General features: G+C 45.1%; 1 protein-coding gene across 5 annotated transcripts in view; it reads left to right on the forward strand.

Moving 5' to 3' along the window:
- The first annotated feature begins 655 nt into the window (after window positions 1–655).
- The window catches only part of PTAFR (platelet activating factor receptor), a 37486-nt gene continuing 17938 nt past the window's right edge, over window positions 656–20203 (forward strand). The window contains exons 1-2 of one of the 5 annotated variants that reach the window (XR_012511376.1): window positions 4838–5058; window positions 6085–6154. The gene's annotated coding sequence lies outside the window, so the exon portion shown is untranslated. Of the gene's footprint in view, window positions 784–4837; window positions 5059–6084; window positions 6155–15967; window positions 17085–20203 lie in introns of those variants that run through there. The other 4 variants (XM_045511381.2, XM_045511384.2, XM_045511383.2 and 1 more) reach the window with 4 other exon arrangements.

A 20203-nucleotide genomic window follows, 5' to 3' on the forward strand; every position in this document is an offset into this window, starting at 1 on the left:
AAATGGGGGGAGGTGAGACCAGGAAGATCAGAAATCATACCAAGGAATTTGGGTTCCAGCCACGACATCGATGGACTAATGCCTTCCCATTTCCTTACTGGCACTCTTTTGCCACAGGCCCACCTGGAAGGTCAGCAGTGGTCCCAGCCCACTCCCATAACCCTGCCCAGAGCAATCTTTCCAGCAGGCCCCTGAGAGGGGTACGCGATGGGCATTGAAGTGAGACCACGTTACTCAGAAGCTTCCAGGCCGGGGCTGTGGTTGTGGCAGGCTGTCCAGCCCCTTCATCGGTGAATAGGTCAAGGGGCTCCTTGGGCAGGAAAGGCTGGCTGGAGGGACGCCAGAGCTCAGAGAAAATGAAAGCCTGGATGAGCTACTTCACTCCTCTTCCTGCAGTTTACTGGGAATGATGGAGTGGAGCCAAGCGTTCCCAGCACCACCCACCATGCTGCTCACTGCCGCCTGTGGGGCTACTGAGGGCCCAGCCGGACAGGTCGGGCTCGGTATCTGGCATTTAGGCCAGAGACTTTAACTCAGCCCCAGCTTCCTCACCGGTAAAGTGGGACTTGTACCTTTAAAACAAGATGTAACCACCGAAAGCATCAGTCATCACCTTTGGCAGTCCAGACACCCGCACCCCCCTCCCCACCCCTTCAACCTCCGGTTTCTGTGGCTGTGGCCTCTCAGCAGCTGTCTGAGGCCACTGCAGCCAGGCCCCACCTGCTGGCCCCTCTCTCAGGCCCCAGTGGAGGTCGGAGTGTGTGTGAAGGCGGGCGGCTGCCGGTGAGTCTGGGCCTGCCCTGGGGTGGAACCTCAGTGAAGCAGGATTCACCTTTCTCCATTTCCTTCTCCCTCTCCTCAACCCTCCCCTCCATCCCAGCACATCTACTTCACCTGCCCCCTTGCTGGAGTTCATCTGTGCTTCTCACGGTTGGATTTGGGAATAGTGGGGACATTGGGCCCTGAGTAATGGGGAGAGAGGTTGGAAGGGGTGCGGAGTTACCTTACTGAGTGCCTGCTCTGCCTCTCACTAGCTGGGTAATCCTGGTGAGTCATTTTGCCTCTCTGGGTTTTAGCTTCCTCCTTTTTGGTACAATGAAGGTGAAAATACCTCCTCTGTCCCTGTTCCAAGAAATCAAGTGAAATTCTGTTTATCATAGAAAGAACAAACCTTGCCAATGGAGGCGACAGGCCTGCCTTTGGCGTCAGGCAGACTGGAGTCTTGAAACTTCTCTGAGCCTCAGCTTCCTCATCTCTTAAATCTGTTGCTCTGAGGGTTACAGAGATCAGGGAAACCTCTGGCTGGCATAGCGTGGGCAAGAGTGGGTACTCCTCCCTCTCCCCTCTTCCGGCAGGGTGGTTCCTGCTCCAAGAATTGGGTAGATGAGCAGAGGATAGAGGACACCTGGGAAACTTGTTAAAAAGACATTCTCTGGTCTCTCTGAAGATTTCGATTCAGGATTCACAGTGGAGACAGAGAGTTGGATCTTTATTTTTCCTTTTAAAAAAATTCTTTTTTTAACTTTATATATTTATTTTACAATATCATATTTTAAAAATTGAAGTACAGTTGATGTACAATATTATATGTTACAGGTATACAATATAGTGATTCACAATTTTTAAAGGTTATACTCCATTTATAGTTATTATAAAATATTGGCTGTATTCCCCATGTTGTACAGCACATCCTTGCAGGTTATTTTATACCTGATAGTTTGTACCTTTAAATCCTCCACCTCCATCTTGCCCCTTACCTCTCGCTCTCCCCACTGGTAACCACTAGTTCCTTCTCTGTATCTGTGAGTCTGTTTCTTTTCTGTTATATTCACTAGTTCATTATATTTTTCTAGATTCCTTTCATGTAAGTGATACATTACAGTATTTGTCTTTGTCTGGCTTATTTCACTTAGCATAACGCCCTCCAAGTCCATCCATGCTGTATACCAGAAACTAATACAATATTTTAAATCAACTGTATTTCAATTAAAAAGAAAACAAACAAACACTCCACTTAAAATATGGGCAGAAGAACTGAACAGACATTTTTCCAAAAGAGGAAATGCAGATGGCCAACAGGAACATGAAAAGCTGCTCACCATCACCAATATCAGGGAAATGCAAATCAAAATCACAATGAGACCCCATCCCACACCTGTCAGAATGGCCATCATCAAAAAGAACACAAATAACGCATGTTGGTAAGGATGTGGAGAAAAGGGAACCCTTGTACATTGTTGGTTGGAATGTAAATTGGTGCAACTACTATGGAAAACAATATGGAAGTTTCTCATAAACCCCCAAACAGAATCACCATATGGCCCAGCAATTCCACTCCTGGGCATATACCCCAGAAAAACAAAAACGTTAATTCAAAAAGATACATACATGATTAACAGCAGCACTATTTACAATTGCCAAGACATGGAAGCATCCCAAGTGCACATCAATAAATGAATGTTTAGAGAAGATGTTGCATATATATAGTGGAATACAACTCACCCATAAAAAGAAGGATATTTTGCTCTTTGCAGCCCTTCATTCAATTTTTTCTTCCTTCTTTTTTTTTTTTTGCACTTCAAAAACCAGAATTTTATAACTGGCATAAACATTTCCATTGCACCAAAAACAACAAAATACCTAGAAATAAACTTAACCAAGGACGTTACCTATATTCTGAAAACTGTAAAACACTGATGAAGGAAATTGAAGATGATACAAAGAAATGGGAAGATATTTTGTACTCTTGGATTGGAAGAATCAACATGATCAAATGGCTGTAAACCCAAAGCAACCCACAGATCCAATGCAACCCCTGTCAAAACACCCACGACATTTTTCACAGAACTAGAACAATTCCAAAATTTATATGGAACCATAAAATACCCCAAATTGCCAAAACAATCTCTTGTAGGCTTTTTTTTCCTTTTTCGTCTTTTTGTTCTCTTTTCTTATAGTTTGATGACTAGAGAAGTTCCTTTAACATTTGTTTTAAAAATGGGTTAGTGGTGCTAAATTCTTTTAGCTTTTGTTCATCTGTGAAGCTTTTGATTTCTCCATCAAATCTGAATGACAGCCTTGCTGGATAGAGTATTTTTGGTTGTGAATTTTTCCCTTTCATCACTTTAAATATATCGTGCCACTCTTCTCTGGCCTGTAGAGTTTCTGCTGAAAAATCTGCTGATAACCTAATGGAAGTTCCCTTGTATGTTATTTGTTGCTTTTCTCTTGCTGATTATCATGTTTTCTCCTCATGCTTAATTTTTGTCAGTTTGATTACTATGTGCCTTGTGTGTTCCTCTTTGGGTTGATACTGTGTGGAACTCTCTGTGCTCAGACAGTTAGACCTTTAACAGCTCTTGGGTTAACCCATCTGGCTTCAGTCAGGGAGAGCCAGTCCACCAGGAGGTAGGGGGAAAGGAAGGCCTGGGATTCTGATAGAGATGCCCAAATCCTCGCCCTTCACCTGTGACTCAGTGCAGGTAAGCAGAGCTAGAAAGAGCCCAGAAGTAATGAAACTCTCCTTGCCCAGTCCTGGTGGCCTCTGGACTCCCTCCAAGCCTGCTCTGGAATGTGGGCCTCTTACTTTGGAATAACCTGGATGCTTGTTAAAAATTCATTTTCTGGCCTCAACACTAGCACTGATGCATCAGAATCTCTCAAAGTAGAATCTGAGAACAAAGAACATGTTTTTTTTTTTTTCTTTAGTGGAGGTACTGGGGATTGAACCCAGGACCTCATGCCTGCTAAACATGCACTCTACCACTGAGCTGTTTCCTGTCTTCCTGTTTTGTTTTATTTTGTTTTGTTTTTTAAATCTTCATTTTTAATAAGATCAACTGAGTCTGTTGTGGAGAAAGGATTTGACCCTCAATTCTGGGACACAAGGCAGGAACTTGGGTAAATAAAGTGATTTTCATTTACTGAGTTCCTGTTAAGTGCCAGGCGTCAGGCATAGCACAGGGAGTCTGTGTGGCTGTTACTGACCCAGGAAACTGAGGCTCAGAGGCGCCTAGGGAGCTCCAGCTGAAGACCAGAGGTGGCAGTCAAACCCTGGTCTCCTGGATTCTGAGTTGATATTTGACAATGTCCACCTATGCCAGGGGCCCAGTTTGCTTTTCTCTGTGGCCTGACCCCTCTGCTTCCTGCTAAGGCCAATCAGATATTTTGGGGAGGCGGGATAGAGGGTGGAGGCAGACGGAAGTGGTAACTCTCAGCACAGAACACGCAACATTGGAGCTCCAGGCAGAGTCCTAGGCTTTGGCAGAACGCTGGTCTTTGCTGTGGTCAGACTAGGCACCTCTCAGATTAGGGGCTCAGGAGGGCAGGGATGGCTGCATCTCCCCTCACATGAGGGTGGCTTCAGGAGGCAGAATAGTCCCTTTCCTGACAGACTGGGCATCCCTGAAGGCAGGCTGTGTCCTCCTTGGTTGGGGGCACATGTGGGCAGGCTATGTCATATCTGCTGGACTGGGTCTTCCTGTGCGCAAGACAGGGGTCTCTTCTGAAAACAGCTTTGAGTCTTTTCCAGCAGTGTGGGGCTCACTGGAGTCCTCCCACTGAAGCTCAGGCTCCTGAGGACGGGGCTGGGAACTTCCCTAGGTCAGGGCCCAACTCCGCCTCAGACAAGGGGCCCAGTTCCTCCCCTCTGTCAGCCCAGGCCCAGCCCTTCCTCCTGGGAAGGACCAGCCCAGTGTTTCTGACTGAGCTAATGTGCACAGAGAGAGAGTCCCTGGCTGGATGTGAGTATTCCTGGTGACCTTAGGTTTGCCTCCCACCCCCTGCCCCGCCCAAGTAGCTGCCTTCCTGGCCTTGTACCCTGAGCATCCAGCAGAGCCTGCAGGCGGACTCCCCTAGTCCTGTATCTGCTCAGGAGGTATTGGAGCGTAAAGTGAGTCACGCAGCTACGTCTGGGCGTGCCTTCTGCCTCTTCTCCACTCCCTGTGCCACTTCCTGAGTTCCCTGAGAAGCCGTCCAGGAAACATGCTCTTGGCGGCCCCCACCTTCCCCTCAGCAATCTCTGTCACCTCCTAGACCACTGTCCCTGCAGTTTCTCAGGTAAGAGGTTGGTGGCCTGGGTGAGAGGGTCAGGTTTGGCTGCTTTGTCTGGCTGCTGCTTAGGCTCTGGAGGGGTCCGCAGAGCTCGATTAGGTCTGATCTCCCTCCCATCAGCACCCTTCATGGACGCCCAACCCCTTCATCACTCACAGACACGGCACACATCCTTTTACCCCTCAGAGACATTGAACATATACAGTCACCAACAGATGTGGCATTCCTTCCCACACCTGATACAAAACGCACCCTCATCACCCACAGACACAGTTCATGGCTCTTCACAGATAGACATCACACGACAGACCCTCAACATCCGCTGATCCAACCCATGACCCGTCGCTACGCACAATGCACAAACCGTCACGATGGACACAATACCCCCTCATGTGATGTATATTGCTACTCACAGAATGAAACACACATCCTTACAGACACACAACACGTACAATAGCACTGATGCACACAGCACATGAACAACTCTTGCAGCAGGCAATAAGCCCAGACATGAAAGACCCTCCACTCACTCACGGCAAACAAACTTATTTCATGTAAGCACACAAACCTCCCCTGCCCCACATGCACACACACGTATCAATGCAACTGCACATACATATCATAGAAACTCCTCACACACTTAAATAGGCCTCCAAGATCCTTGGGTGGTACTGTTCAGCTGAGTCAGGGGCCAAGGCCCAGTCAGCAACACCATCCCCATTTTTCACCTCTCCCCTTGGGCCCTGCTTGTGCACTGGAGCGGCAACCAGGAGCAGAGCTAGAGGTCCCGGCCACATCATGGAGCGTGATGAGAGGGGCCGCCTCTTCTAGCTGTCTGAGTGCTGCTTCCTAATGGCCCTGGGACTCGGCACAAGCTGATAATAAAAAAGCTAGCTAGCACTTATCACGTCCTACTGTGGGTCAGACATCATGCTCCCTGCTCTTGTTAGCATTATCTTATTTAATTATGCAATCCCCTTCTGAAGCAGAGGGATACTAGTCTCCTTACTTTACAACTATGTTTCGGTGTAGGCTCAGAGAGGCTAAGAAATTTGCCCAATATACCACAGCTAGGAGGCCACAGTGGGATTTAAACAAAGGTAAGTCTGATCTCAGTCTCCACCTCTTCTTTTAATTTATCTTAAAAACTTTTTATTTTATTTTATTTTTATTAAAAAATTTTTATTGACGTGTAGTTGATTTACAATGTTAGTTTCAGGTGTACAGCAAAGTGATTCAGTTACACATGCACATGCATATATACATTTTCTTTTTAGGCTCTTTTCCATTATATGTTATTACAAGATATTGAATGTAGTTCCCTGTGCTATAAAGTAGGTCCTTGTTGTTTACCTATTTTATATAGAGTAGTGTGTATCTGTTAGTCCCCAACCCCTAATTTATCCCTCCCCACCCTTTCCCTTTGGTAACCATAGTTTGTTTTCTATGTCCGTGAATCTGGTTTTGTTTGTAAATAGAATTTGTATCTTTTTTTTTTTAGATTCCACTTATAAGTGATATCATATATTTGTCTTTGTCTGACTTACTTCACTCAATATGATCATCTCTAGGTCCATTCATGTTGCTGCAAATGGCATTATTTCATTCTTTTTTTATGGCTGACTAATCACCCATTGTGTATTTATATATATCATGTCTTCTTTATCCAGTCATCTGTTGATGGACATTTAGGTTGTTTCCATATCTTACTTTCTTTTTTCATTTTTTAAAGTGGTAACAAATGAGCAAGCTAAAAGTTCAGTAGATACAAAAGAACGCACAGTGCAAAGGCTCCCTCCTATCCTTGTTCTCCAAGCACCCAATTTCGCTCTTGGAAGACACCCGCGTTATCCCTTGGAGACCTCTCTTTTGACTGTCACAGAGCACTCTAGAAGTGAGAGTCCCAAGCACAGTGCCCAGACTCCGGGGGCTTCCCATGCCCTCCGCATGCCCAGGCACACAGCCAGTTGCCTCTCTGTGCCCATATGAAGAGCAAGGCCGGAGCTCTAGGGCTCCATCCAGCCCAAGTCCTAAGTCCTCTCCTGCCCTAAACCTTCCAGGAGACCCCTGCCCTTGAGTCCCCCAGGCCTGGACCTTCTCACCTTTATCTCACTGCTGGGGACGCTCACCACACCCCTCAGGCTTCCTTACAGGATCCAGCCACAATGAGGGGCCCCCTCTTAGAAGCTGGGGGAGGGGAGCAGTCCTCACTGCTGTCGAAGGTGCGCCCCAGCTGGACAGGGAGAGCAGGTGGGACTCAGCCCTGACCAGAGGAGGGAGAGGATGAGGGAGAGGAAGAGGAGGGAGGAGAAGGAGGACTAGCTGCCAGGCACTGTCCTTTACAGACCTAATTCCATGGGAGGTTGTGGTGTCATCCCCACTTTACAGAAGTAGGCTTTGAGACTCAGGCACTCATCTGTTAAGTGATAGAATTGACATTCAAACTCCCAAAGTTTGAAGAAGGTTAAGTAAATGAGAAAGAGAGAGAAAAAGAGTCGGAGAGAGAAACTGAGGTTATGAGGAGTAAGAGAGGTTTCGGTGCTGCCAAGCCATCCCGGAGAGGCTCTCAGAATGAACCTGCTGCCCAAGTGACTTATGGGCTCTGAGGTCTCTGGTTTGGGAGTAATCCCCCTCCTGTGATTCTTTCTATTCTGTTCCTTTGCACCATTTGTCTGCCCTTGTGCTTAGTGCAAATACCCTCCTATCTTTTTATTTTTTATTTTTATTTTTTAATGGAGGTACTGGGGATTGAGCCCAAGACCTTGTGCATGCTAGGCAGGCGCTCTACTACTGAGCTACCTCCTATCCTAATTACTGAAACTTTGTAGTAAATCTTGATCTACTATGTGACACTTATTTGACTTCTCATTCTCCAAATTATCTTAGCTAATTTCAGGCCCAGGTTTTATATATATAAATGCGTGTTACAAATTCCTGTGCACCTACTGCTTGCTGAATTAAATAGATTATTGCAGATATAATAGAAGCCTCCTGTGTATCCTCACTAATCCTGCCCCCCCTCCCTGAGGGTAACTATATGTGAACTTGTCTTTATATATTGATGCATATGTATTGTGTCCACCAGTAATAATAATGTTTTAAAGTTTTAGGAAATAGTATCATGCTATATTTATCCTTCTGCAACTTGCTCTTTAAGTTTAGCGTTGTGTTTATTGTCCATGTTATTACATGTGGCTCTGTTCGCTTTAACATCTGTACAGGATTACATGATAGAAACATACAAATTTTGATATTTCCAGTGTGTACCTAGGAAGAAGTTGCACATTTTCAACTTTCTTATGAAATTAATTTCCAAAATGGTGGCGCCATTTGTAGCCTCGTTTTAGCAGTGTCATAAGAGCTTCCATTGTTCTACATCCTCGGCAATACTTGGAATTGGCAGGCTTTCATTTCTTTCCAGTCTGGTGGTTGGTTGTTTTAATTTGAATTCCTGATTTTCTGAGACGTTGACCATGTATTTATGTTTCTCAGCCTTCAGGCTTTTTCTTCTGTAAATTGCCTACTCCTTCCTCTACCCATTTTTCTATTAGGCTTGTCTTATTGTTATTGATTTGTAGGAATTCAGGTTACATTATGCCTAAAGTTTCATGATACATGTTTTACAAATATCTTTTCCCAGTCTGTGACTTTTCTCTTTACTATTTTTATAGTATCTTTCGATGTACTCAGTTTTAAACTTTATATGGCCATATTTATCCAGATTTTCTTTGTTACTTGTAATTTCTATGTCTTAATTTAGAAAATTTCCCTGACCTTAGATCATAAAGATATTGTCCTCTATTTCCTTCCAAAACTTTTTATATTTTGCTTTTCATAGTTAGGCCTTTATGCAGGTTGGAATTTAATTCTGGATGTGATGTAAGATAAGCATCTAATTTTATTATTTTTTTTCCCTTAATGGATAGCCATGTATCTTGCACCAATATCTACTCCTCTTTTACTGGTCTGTAATGGTAACTCTGTCATATGTATTATTTCCATATGTATGATTTCTATTTGTTTTTTTAAATTGAAGTATAATTGATTTACAATGTTGTGTTAATTTCTGGTGTACAGCATAGTGATTCATTTATATATATATATATATTCCTTTTTATATTTTTTTCATATAAACTATTACAAATAGATAAACAACAAGGTCCTGTTGTATAGCACAGTGATCTCTATTTCAAGAACATCTGTTCTGTTCCTTTGGTCTGTTTGCCTGTCCCTTTGTTAGTACTACCCTGTCTTACTACTGTAACTTAATAATAAGACTTGATAGGGAAAACTCTATCCCTATGTCCCTATTGTTCATAAATTCTTGTTGTACTTCAAAAATTTCTTGGCTAGGCTTTGCTCTTTGCTTTTCCATTTGGAATTTTAGGATCAGCTTGTGAAGTTCCTTGCAGAACTCTATTAGGATTTTTTAAAAAAGTGCTTTACATATGCCATTTCCCCTCAAGCTTTACTGAGATGTATTTGGCAAATATAATTGTAAGATCTTTAAAGTGTGCATCATGGCGATATATGTACACATTGTGAAAGGATTCCCACTATCCGGTTAATTAGCATCTATTGGGATTTTGATTAGACTGGCACTGAATTTATAGGTTAAATTGAGGAGAACTTACATCTTTATGATATTGACAGTCCCATGCATGAATGTGTTACATCTATCCATCTAGTTCTTGTTTAATTATTTTTCAATGATTTTTATAATATCCTCCATCAAGACCTCACACATCTTTGGCAAAAAAAATTGCCAAGTAGTTTTCTTGGTATTATAAATTGGGTCTTAAAAATGACATTTTCTGTTTATTGCTTCTTTATAGGAACATGATTAATTTTTATTGTTGATTTTATATCCAGAAATCTTGCTGAAGTCTTTTGTTGATTCTAATCATTTGACCATGGAATTGCTTTAATTTTCTGTGTGGACAATCATACTGCATGTGAAAATCACAGTTTTGCTTTTACTTTCCAAACTTCGTAACTTTTTTGGGGGGGGGCGGAATCCCATATTCTTCACAGCAGAATAAGGTACTTACAATTATTCTCAATTTGCAGGTTGTGGAACTGAGGCTCAAAGAGGTAAATTGGCTTTTCCAAGTTCACACAGAGTTGGTGGCAATCAGGATTTGAATTCAAGTCTCTTTGATTCTAAACCCCCTGCTCTTTTCTCTGTGGTATTCTTCCTCCCACATTACCCTCCATTTACAGATGAGAAAAGGACTGCTCACAGAAGTGAAGTGTCCACGTCAATCCACGTGAAGGACAGCTCGAGAGGGCAGAAAGAAGTTAATAAAGCCTTTATAACAGCTGTCCAGGACTGAGATAGGGTTTAGGATATCTGGACTCTAATTCTAGTTCTGCCACCTACCAGCTATGTCACTTCCTTGCTCTAACCTCATTCATTCATTCAATAAACTTTATCAAGGAGTGCCTGCAATGTGCCAGGCAGTGTTACAGGTAATGAGATACGGTGATAAACAGACAAATCCCTGCTCTCAAGGAACTTACAATTCCACTGGAGAGACAGATAATAGCAAGGTAAATAAGTAAAATATATGATATGTTAAATGTCATAAGTGCTGTGGAGAAAAATAAAGCAGGGTAGGGGCCAGGGCATGTCAGGGGATGGCTACAGTTTGTTTGGGTTATTAGGAAAGACTCCACTGGGAAAGTGGCATTTGAGTAATGACCTGAACTCTGGGTGTCTGGGGGAGAGTGCTCCAGGCAGAGAGAACAGTAGGTGGAAAAGCCTGAGGTAGGAGTATAGGAGAGGAGGAAGGCCAATGCAATTAGAGGTAGGGGGAAGGCAAGAGGTAGGAGAAGTCAGGTCAGGTCTCTATAAGGGCCTTGTGGGCATTTTAAAGGACTTTGGCTTTTCCTCTACGGGAGATGGAAGCCACTGGCAAATGTTGAGCAGAGGAATGATGTGATCTGACTGATGTTTCATAGGCTCAACGGCACTGCTGTGTTGAGAACAGACTAAAAGGGGCATGAAGGTGGAAGCCGGGAGACCAGTGGGGGGAGCCACACCAGATGAGAGATGGTGGTTGGACCAGGGCCATGGAGGTGGAAATGGTGAAAAGTGGTCGGATTTTGGATCCATTGATGGATAGATCCATCTGTCAATCATCTATCATCATTGAAAATTTGAAGTAAATTTATTTATTTAATTTAAAATTTAAAATAAGTTTATTTGATGAAGGAAAAATGAAGATATCTTATAAGCCCAAAGAAAAATACCATATGATATCATTCATACGTGGAATCTAAAAAAATAAAAAAGAAGAACTAGTGAACTCATCTACAAAACAGAAACAGACTCACAGACATAGTAAACAATCTTATGGTTACTGGGGGGGCGAGTGTGGGAGGGGATAAATTTGGGAGTTCGAGATTTGCAAATATTAACTACTATGTATAAAAATAGATAAAGAACAAATTTCTTCTGTATAGTGCAGAGAACTATATTCAATATCTTGTAATAACCTTTAATGAAAAAGACTATGAAGACGAATATATGCATATATATATGACTGGGACATTATGCTGTATACCAGAAACTGACACATTATAACTGATTATACTTCAATTAAAAAGTATATATCTTATAAGCCCAAACATAATGTTACTCTTTAAATAAGCAATCCACTATTTTCCTGATAAGATTCCCAAAAGATGTTTTTAGGCCAACTTGCATATATAAACTCTTTGGACTATAGGTGATTTAACCCAGAGTTTCTCAACCTCAGCGTAATTAACATGTTGAACCAAATAAATTTTTGTTGTAGGGACTGTTCTGTGCGTTGTAGGTTGATTCGCGGCCTTGCTGGCCTCTACCTGCTGGATGCCAGCAACACCCTGGCCCCTCCTCCCCTGCCAGTTGTGACAACCGAAAGTGTGTCCAGATATTGACAAATGTCTTTGGAGCGCAAAGTAGTCCCTGTTGAGAATGACTGGTACAGTCAAATGCCTACTTACAATATTTAATTTATTTCAGTTACATCCTTAATCATTTGGGGCAATAATTTACTATTTTATAAATAATGCATCTTTACATCCTCAAATTTTTGAGACTAATTTATTCACACCCTTTATGTACACCATTGATGTCAGCATCTTTATTGTTACTGTTCTCTTCTGTCATTTAACAGAATATTCCAGGTTCCATCATTTCTACTTCTGTTTACATGGTACGAGACACAGCACCTAACATCCTGATAAGATGCTATCATAGGAAAAATTCCAAGACACAATTATTCATTTTATAACGTTGGGACAGTTTTATTTTTCATTGTTGCTCTCATCTTTAAAATCTAAACAAGTGCTGAATTACTTTAAAGAACAAACAACAAAAGCCCCTTTCTTACAAAAGTTAAAAACACATACAAGAGTGCACTTAATGGTGTAATGGCTCCCCATTGACTATCAGCCAACTTCAAAAATTATCGACCCATTTTTTCAATTGAAGTATGTCCCCTATTATTTTGAAGCTATTCCCAAATATATAATTTCTTCTGTAAATATTTCATGTGTATCTCTAAAAATTAAGACTTCTTTTTAACATAACTATAAGATCATTAACCTAACAATCAACATTAATTCCTTAATATAATTAGATATCTAAAGTGCTCAAAGTTCTGATTGTCTGAAAATTTTTTCTTTCTGTTTGTTTCTTTCTTTTGCTTCTTCCTTTCCCACATACCCCCCCCCCTTTTCTTTCTTTCCAGTTTGTTTGAATCCAGATCCAAAAAAGGCTCATAGCAATTCTGTTGCTATGTCTCTTAATTCTCATTTAACCTATAGGTTCTTCCATCATCTTTCTCCCTTGTAACTGACTATAATTCAATTAAAAATAAACAAATAAAATATCCTATAAGCCCAAACATAAAGTCACTCTTTAAATAAGCAATCTGCTAATTTGTTTGTTGAAGAACCAGGTTGTTTGTTCTATGTTTGTTCTATTGTTCGAGTTTGCTCAGTGTATCACCATGATCTCTTCCTTTTCTATCTTTCTTATAAACTGGTAGTTGAACTTGCTGATTCTGTTTCTGTTTCCTTGGCAAGACTATTTCAGAGGTAGTGTTGTGAATTGGGCACACACAAAAACAGCTTTAATAGGAAAATTTCCAAATACACACACAGAGGGGGAAGAGTAGAATAAATTCCCGTATACTTGTGTTAGTTTCCAATAGCTGCTGTAACAAATGACCACAAGCTTGACAGCTTCAAACAACATATTTATTCTGTGACAGTGCTGGAGGCCAGAATCCCCAAATCAGTATTAACAGGCAATGAGTCAGCCCCGTCACGCTCTCTCAAGACACTAAGGCAGAGTTCGTTCCCAGCCTCTTCCTGTTTCCGGTGGCTGCTGGCATTCCGGGTTTGTGACTGTGTCATTTTGCCTCTGCGACCGCATTGCCTTCTCTTCTGTTTCTGTCAAATTTCCCCTGGCATCTCTTCCATACAGATGCTGGTGATTTCATTAAGGCTCACTTGGATAATCCAGGATAATCTCCCCATCTCAAGAGCATTGATTTAATCATACCCACAAAATCTTTGCCATATAAGAGCACATGTACAGGTTCCAGGGATTAGGGCCTGATACTTTTGAGACCCATTGTTCAGGCTCCTACAATACCGATTCCTGAGAGTCAATATTTTGCCTCTCTCTCTCTCTTTCTTACCTTTGTTCCTTTCATCCTTCCCTTCCCCTTCCATCCTTCCCCTTCCCTTCCCTTTCCTTCTCTCTCTCTCATTTTACTGTAATATTTTCAAACAATTCCTTGTAATTTCATCCTTAAATATTTCCATATATATGAACATTTTCTTATATAACCACACCACCATTATCACCTAATAAAATTAACAACAATTCCTGAGAACCATCTAAAATCTTCTGCATATTAAATTCTCCCTGATTTTCTCAAATATGTGTCTTGGGTATCTTCTGTTTTCCCCTCCAGATTTACTCTCCGCCCTTCTTCACTCTATTTTGTGTCCTCTTGGAGGTTGATTTGTGTGGACTTTATTGTCCATCTCCCTTGCTTCTGGTTGGGCTCAGCCAGTGGGAGGCACTGGTAAAACATCAGAGGATGGAAGAAGAGAGAGATTTGGGTGTTTATTTCCTGGTTCCCTCTCTGCCTAGTCATTGAAGATCTGCTGCAACTTCCTACACAAGATCACGTCTCTTGTCAGGCAGCCCTCTGTAAATAGCTACTCTCTTTGGGTCCAGGAACTGCTCCCTCTCCTCAGCCCTTCAGGTGAAAAGGGCACCCCACTCTTGGCAGCCTTGGACTGCTACACTATTCCTTTTGGTTCTCTAGCCCTGCCCACGTCTCTTCAAGAAGTCCTTTCACCCTCAAATTGCCCCCGTTGACTGTGCCATCTCTTTCTAGGACCCTAACTGATACATGGTCAAGGTCACTTTTTACAATTGATTGATCCAGGTTCCCAACAAGACCCACGGGTTGCATTTGATTTTTATGTCTCTTAAATCTCTTTTATGTTTGTTTTTGGTCTTGTTTTTTTGAGGGGGGAGGTAATTAGGTTTATTTATTTATTTACTTTTTTTGGAGGAGCTACTGGGGATTGAACCCAGGACCTCATACATGCTAAGCATGTGCTCTACCACTTTGAGCTATACCCTCCCCCTACTTTAAGTCTCTTTAATCTAGAGATTCCTAGATTAAAAGTCCCCTCCCCAACCCCCCAGCCCCCACCATGAAGTTGGTCTGTTGAAGGAACTAGATCAGTTGTCCTGTAGAATGTACTTGTCCCACATTCTTGATTTGGCTGATTGCTTCCTTGAAAAGTCCTCTAATTTGTCCCTCTGTTGCCTGTATTTGCTACAAACTGAAGGTTGGTTCTAAAGGCCTGATTAGATTCCGATTTGAATATATTTTAAAGCAGAACTGACAGATTTGCTAACAGAATGGATGTGGGGGTGAAAGGGAGGAGTCAGCCTCAGTTTCCTTGTTTGTGAGATGTGAATAATGATCTCTGCCCACCTGCCCTGCTTCTTGATAATCTCAGAGAGGTACCGAAAGGCAGCTGCTCTGTACACATGTGTAAGGGACTGTTGAAAAACAGGCATAAGCCTAGTGTTGAGCCAGGGGTCCTGGAATCTGTGGTCAAATGGGGGCTGGTTGATCCTGGAGGTCCCTCCATGTCCCTCCTGAGTGTGGCAGCTGGAGGATGGCTGAGAAGGAGAGGTCAGTCTGGGGAAAGAGGATCTGGGTTGGAGCAGAGCTAGGACCTTGGCTCAGATGGACAGTTGCACAAAGGTTGAACGTGATGAACAGAACATGTTCTCTCCTCTCAAGGCTCAAAATGCCTCCAAGGGAGCCCAGGAGGGATGGCCAGACTGGGCCTTTTCAAAGTCCCTTCTGGGATGCCTGGGCCACATCTTGGGGTCTGAGGAGAGTGTGTGTAAATGAGAACGAGGAAGGAGGTGACACCAGGCAGGTGTGAGTGAAGGGGTGGCACCCGAGTTTATGAGTGTGCAGGTGAGCGGGGCACATAATTGTGACTGAGTGTCTCTGCGTGATGATGTGTGTTGAGTGTACTGACCGTGCAAGTGTTGTGCACATAGTTGGTTTGAGTGTGTCTGCCTGGGTGTGATGGGGTGGAGCTGGGGAGGGGGGTAGTTTTGGTCCTAGTTCATGAAGGCTGAGGCACATGTTAAAGGTGGTTTGTCCTCTAAGGTTTGTTTTTGGCTTTGATTAGAAACAGAGGTGAGGTCCCAATGAACAGGAGGAGGCTAGTCCAGAAACCCAGGCTGGAGCTGAGGCTGGACCCTGTGCGGGGAGACAGGAGCCTGTACGCCCGGATCTACTTGGCACCTGCCTGGCTGAGGGACCTTGGTCCTGTCTAGACCTGTTTTCCTCCCCATGTAGGAGGCTGTTGGATTGGCTGACATCTGAGGGACTTTCTTCCTTAGACAGTGTCCGCTGCAGTGTCTAGTGCTGGAGGGGCTCAATAAACGTTTATTGGTTGAATGAAGTAGTGGATAAATGGACTGGAAACTGAGGCACGGAGCTCGGGCCCATCCCTCACTAACATTCGCACAAAGCCTCCACCACTGGACACACACACACACACACACACACACACACACACACACACACAAGCTCAGTCACAGACTCACCTATGTTCAGCCCCTCAGTTGCCCACACCTACTCACCCTCACCTTTTCCCAAGAACTTACTTGCTGCCAAATTCCTGCTCAGGGTCTCAGGACCCTTCCTCCCTCCCAACCCCACCCCTGCACGCAGGGCTCTGTCCCCACGGGTTCCTTGGGCTCCCTGCTCCTTGGTTACCGGGGACGCCCAACCCAGACGTGCCACTGACCATAGAACTGTTCTGAGTCCCTCCCTTCTCATCCTTTTTATGGTCTGTCTCTCCCTTTTCCTTTCATTTTTTTCTCTCCTGCTGATGCACACACACACACACGCACACGCAGCCCTTCCCACTGTCCATCTCACCTTTTACTCTTTTAACTCCCTTGGGTTTTGTCCTTGTATCTCCTCATTCTTCTCACACTCTCTCCCTCTCTCTGTGTTTACATCTGTCTGTCTTTCTCTGTGTGCGTGTCTCCCTCCACCTCTCATTCCCCCTCTGACTCTCTCTCTCTCTTACTCTGTTTTCTCACTCGCATCTCCTCTCTCTTCCTCACTCTCCTGCTCGGAGTCTCTCTCTTGAGTGCACGCTTTCTCCCTTCTTGCTGTCTCCCTCTCTGCTTCTTCTCCTTCTCCTCCCCAGCTCCCAGCACTGTGGTCGCAGCCTGCCCCCTGCCCTGCCTCTGTGGGAACCCCCCTGGGCAGTGCCCACGGCCTGGGTGACCCAACTCGGAGGTTCCCCGGGCATCTGCTGGAGGGGCCCTGAGGTCACGGCATTTCCTCCTAGGGGTGACTTGGCTTGATGCACTCTGCTTACTTCTGCAATTCCAGATAGCACTGAGGCTGGGGCTGCGGACAGAGAGCTCGGACCTCACAGCAGCGGCTGCTGCCCTGGCACAGGTAAGGGGGTCCCAGTCCTGGCCGGGCAAGGGGGAGGCCCGTGAAAACATCCTCAGGAGAACAAGGCCATGCCCTGGGACTGCGCCTAAGCAAACGGGTATTTCTCTTTTTAAGGGACTGTTTTGACATCTTCCTCTGGCCCAGAGACTCTTGTTTAACAGGAATTTCTCGTCATCAAACTTTCCCAGGGAATCTGCTCCCCTCATGATCAAACTTTTCCAGGGAATCCACTCCCCTCTGTTTCTCTGAGGCCAAGGCAGTGCTGATGTGACCTCAGGGACCTCACTGGGAGTTGGTGATGGTGATGAGAGGGGCTGCCTAGATCTCAGTGATCTCATGTTCTTTACTAGCTGTGCGGACTTGGCCACGTCACAGCCCCTCTGTGTGCCCGTTTCCTAAATTGTCGAATGAGGATAATGCCATCTCCCTAGCAGAATGGTCAGGAGACGTGAAGGGTCTGGTGCAAGCAGGGTATTTAGGAACTCACTAGATGCTAGATTTTCACAGCGGGTGATGAAGATAAATGGGTTGTTGGTACAAAGGCTCACAACCTGTTTCCCCCATCAGGTCCCAGGTGGTAGGGACAGAGCACAGGCTGGTACCCCGGTCCTTTGCTGGCAGGAGGTCCTGATGTGGGCGTGGCAAACTGAGTTGCTGTCCCGACACTTGCTTACCTGTGAAGAATGAGGGAAGCAGCAGAGTCTCTCCCCGAGCATTCAGGCAGCTCTGATTTAGCTCTGACTGGATATGCAGCTGTGTTCCAGATGGTTAGAGGGTGTGTGTGTGTGTGTGTGTGTGTGTCGGGAGGTACGAGGGAAGCAAAAGAAAGAGACGTCCTGAACTTTAGGCACTGACAACCCAGCCAAGGAAAGAAGCCTACTCCAGGGGCAAAGAGATGGCTGTGGGCCTGAGGTAGGCACCAAGGTTTTGGTATCAGCTCTTGCTTACTGTAAGGAGGAGGAATTGGTTTGTTCCTTGTTATAATCTCACCCTTAGCACAGAGTTTGGCATGTCATACAATCTTGGAACGTGAACTGAGTAGTGGATGATAAAGCAGTATGTTGTACTAGGAAAAGGATAGACAGCAAGTCAGAGACCCAGCCTCGGGTACCAGTTCTGCCCCCGAGACTGCTGTCACCCTCGGCAAATCCTTTCTCTTCTCTGGGCCTCAATTTCCCCATCTGTCCAAGGAAGATTTGGGTGAGGGATTCACAGTCTATGGTGCTAATGACAAAATGTGTCTCCAAGACTGAGTTTCTGTTCCTGACTGGTGTTGGGATGGGAGAGGGGTGTGATGAGAGGCTGGGATCCTGTTTGCTTGTCCTTTTATAGGGAGACCTTTGTGTCCCCATCCCAGGCCTGTGAACAAGCCCTTGTTGAGGAGAAAGGGATCCTTCTCTTTTCCAGTGACAGCCCCTCCTTTCTCACCCAGGTCCCCATAGGTCCGCCTAGGAGGGGCCACAGCTGAGCTATATACCTGGCGTGCCTCCTGATGGGTCCGGGGAGAGCGTGTCTGGGTTAGGAGTGGAGCCCGTTCCCCAGTGCGGCCGCGTCTCTGACCAGCCGCCATTGGGGTCCTTGGCAGCAGGGTGGGAGGAGAGAGAAGCCTCTAGTGTATCTCTGTGTGTCTGTGCTAGTGTGGGGTGGACTGGGGAGTTGGCTCTGGCTATATCTTCGTGTGCCTGGGGCATGCCAACCTGTGGGTGGGCCCAGGGCAGCCCAGCAGTTCCCAGCAGCTGATCGTCAGCAAAACCAGCTGAGAAGTTGGTAGGCCTTCTTTCCCTCATGTCTTCAGCCAAAGAGAATCCAGAGCCTGTGTGTGTGTGTGTGTGAGAGAGAGAGAGAGAACATGTGGGGGGCAGACCACCACTCGGCAGCCCCTCCCCACCTCCCTAGTTCCACAGGCAGGAGACCCTCAGGGCCTCAGTTTGCAGTGGAGCTCAGCTGACTGATGGACAAAGCATGTGAAAAATTTGTGCAAATCCGTGTATACTTTATAAAACCTGTTTCAATTTCCCAAGTGCTTTGCTATTTACCAAGCTCTTTATCACTCCCCACAATTTTCCTTTTCACAACAATGTTTGAGGTTGGGGTGGGGGTTGGGTGAGGGGAAGCATCGTGCAGAAAAAGATCCTAAGGCTCAGAGCTGGGAGGAAACTCACTCTCAGTGGTGGATGGCACTGCTGAGGCCGCAGTCATGACCCTCTGATCACAATTTCTATGATTTCTCTTTAGTCACTCTTGGTTGCTGCTCCCAAAGGACGAGAAACGGCTGCTTCGGTACACGACTGATTCATTTGCTCATTCATTCATCAACAAACATTTTCTGAGGGGGAGGGTGGAGATCACAGTTACTGAGCAGGAACCACGTGCATAAATTGCTTCATTCTGTACTTACGACTGCCTGGTGAGGAAGGTTCTATTATTACCTCTTTGCAAATGAAAAAAAGGGGGCTGTGAGAGCCAAAGATCAGCTAGGAAAGAGCAGAGCCAGGAGCAGATCTGGATCTCTGTGGCCACAGGACCTGTGCCATGTACCCTATGTTTTCCCGAAGGCCAGACCCTGAAGATGTTGGAGTCATTCTTGGTATAACAAAGGGGCGTGCCCCGTACTGGGGAAGCCCAGAGGAATAAGTGCCTCCCCCCTCCCTCCTCCCTGCCCTGGCTGACTTCCAGGAAACAGGGTGCAGGGGGAGTGGTTTGGGGGTGGTGACTCATAGACAGATACTATCTGGGCATCTGGGAGCCAGAAGGAGAGACCCAGGCCAGGCTCAGGGTCCCCCAGCTCCCCAGGGATGTCCTAGGCCAGCTGAGTGGAGACTGAGTCTCATCAATGTAATATCCATACCTGGGATCAGGTGGGCCCCAAGTGAGAAGGAAAGTTGGGAAACTCTGGTGCACAGGCCACCCCTGTCTCTGGGACCCTAGACCCTGTCCCTGATGTCCTCCTAGACAAGGAGCTCCATTCATCCACCGATCAATGTTCCCAGCATGGTGCTAGGGTCCTTGTACTGCAAACTGTGGGGAGCCTAGTGCAGATTCCCCAGAGGTCAGGATCCTTGCTCCCTTAATTTACCCCTCAAATTCACCCCTCAAATTCCTCTGCTTCCTGGACAAAT

Source organism: Camelus bactrianus, chromosome 13, assembly GCF_048773025.1.
Source record: "Camelus bactrianus isolate YW-2024 breed Bactrian camel chromosome 13, ASM4877302v1, whole genome shotgun sequence".
NCBI classification, from domain to species: Eukaryota; Metazoa; Chordata; class Mammalia; order Artiodactyla; family Camelidae; genus Camelus; species Camelus bactrianus.